Genomic DNA, 2,279 nt, shown 5'->3' with positions numbered 1-2,279 from the left:
AAAACTGTCTAAACAAACTGAATGAATGCCAAGGGTCCTACCCTGTCTAGACTCTCTCCTTCTACTCTTATTCTTACTTTCAGTCCATGTTTAATGCATTTTTAAAAAAATCTCTTCAGAACTACTATAATCCTTCACTAACCACACATGGACTCCCTCGACCCACATTCCAGCCTTTTTCTATCATACCCCTACAGGGTCCCTGTCCAGCAGGAAGCAGTTACAGAAAATTGATCTTTGGCTCTATCCTAAATAAAAAGGCTGTAATAATAAGGCTTAAATGGGGGACTCATTGTTGAAATAACTCATTGTGTTAACATCACATTGCTTAAGCAACATTCTGTTTTTATTGCTGGCACCTGCTTCCTCAAAGTTACATCTCAAAGCTGCATGGCCACTAGCATCAGCCTGCTTCCTCAAGGTTACCTCTTAAGACTACATAACCACCAGCACCTGCTTCCTCAGGACTATGTAACTGCCAAACTCCAGCTACAGGGTACAAGAGGGACCTGCCAAAAGAACTAGGGGGCTGGTTCTTTAGGACTAGTCTTCCTCTTGTTTCCTTTGAATACATTTCCTTTTCTTTGCCTGAGTACCTGACTCATTCTCTTTTTCTCCACACTTGCCTTACAATAGATAATCAAAGAGTGTGATTTCTTGATATGGAAACTACTCCTGGTGAAGATACTGTGAACATTGTTGAAATGACAACAAAAGATTTAGAAAATTACATGAACTTAGTTAATAGAGTGGCAGGGTTTAAGAGAATCAATTCTTATTTTGAAAGAGTTTCTACTGTGAGTGAAATGCTATGAAACAGCATCACATGCAACAGAGAAATCTTTGGTGACAGGAAGAGTCAATTGATACAGCAAACTTTATTGACATCTTAATTTAAGAAATTGTCACACTTATTCTAATATTCAATTACCACCATCCTGATCAGTCAGCAGCCATCAGCATTGAGACAAGATTCTCAAATACTAAAACAATTTCAACATCTTCAAGGCTGCTGATCATTAGCATTTTTAACAATAATGTATTGCAATTACAATATTTACTTTTTTTAGATATAATTCTATTGCATACTTAATAAACTACAGTACACTTTAAACATGACTTTATATGCACTGGGGAACTTGGGAATTCACATGAATCCTTTTATTGCAATATTTGCTTTATTGTAATGATCTGTAACCAAACCAGCAATATATTTGAGTTATGCCCATATATGTATGCATAAATATATTATCATGTACACATCACTTTTTTAGCAACCTTTTTTTTATAATCAACAAATGAGCCATCATTTGTTTTTTATAACCAAAGGAATTCTCAAATGTTTTCTGAAATAAACAGTTCTGCATACTTTATAATGTTTATTTTTCTGACATATGGGTATGGCACATAGTATACGAAGTAACTAATCTCAGGTGAATTAACAAATAATCACTTACTTTTAAAAATAAAAATAAAGGTACTAGCGTTTATTATTTTTATAATTGTGGAATTGAAGTTTAATTTTTTTCATATAAGCTTTAGAAATTTTGTTTTCAAGTATAAAAAATTTTTAGGAAAATATAGCCTTTACTTTGTTTCTGAGGTAATAAAAATTGCACAACCAAATTTAACTTTTTCCTCAGTTTTCCTTCTGTATGCACTTCTTCCATAAATAATGACTTTTATTCATAACTTAACAAAACTAATACAAACACACACAAATATGGACACCATTTATTTCCATAAGAAATGCTCATTCCCCATGATTTTCTCTTTGTAATTTAATTAATTAAAAGTCTCCATTTAGGATAATGTGCAGTAGGTGATTTGGGGGATAAAAACTTCCCAGGACCACGTAGCATGTAAGGTAATCTGAAACGTGGATAAAAGTTAAGGGGGTTATGAAAAAAGCAGATAGAGCAATACAAACAATGTCACAGGGAATATATTCAGAAAACAGAAAGCAATTCAATTTAAAACAAATGAATAAGAAACAAAACATTAACAGGAGAGATAATTGATTAAGATTAAAAGTAAGTTGTCATTAGCAAGAAAGCATCATTGATTAGACACAATTTTACTTTTCATATCTTTTGTTCACATAGTAAATGATAGCAATAATGCTACAAAAAAAAGCATAAGTCCTCAAGTCAACTACATTAGAAAAAAGAGAAGTTTCAAATATTTTCAAAATTAGAAAAAAACAATGGATGAGTTGCAGCTTACTTAACAACAAAAACCCGAAAGCTAATTCCCAGCATAGGTAACAATGGTGGATC

This window comes from Carlito syrichta, unplaced genomic scaffold, assembly GCF_000164805.1.
Source record: "Carlito syrichta isolate Samal-C Ts95f unplaced genomic scaffold, Tarsius_syrichta-2.0.1 Scaffold311982, whole genome shotgun sequence".
NCBI classification, from domain to species: Eukaryota; Metazoa; Chordata; class Mammalia; order Primates; family Tarsiidae; genus Carlito; species Carlito syrichta.
Note: the sequence above shows the minus strand (reverse complement) of the source record.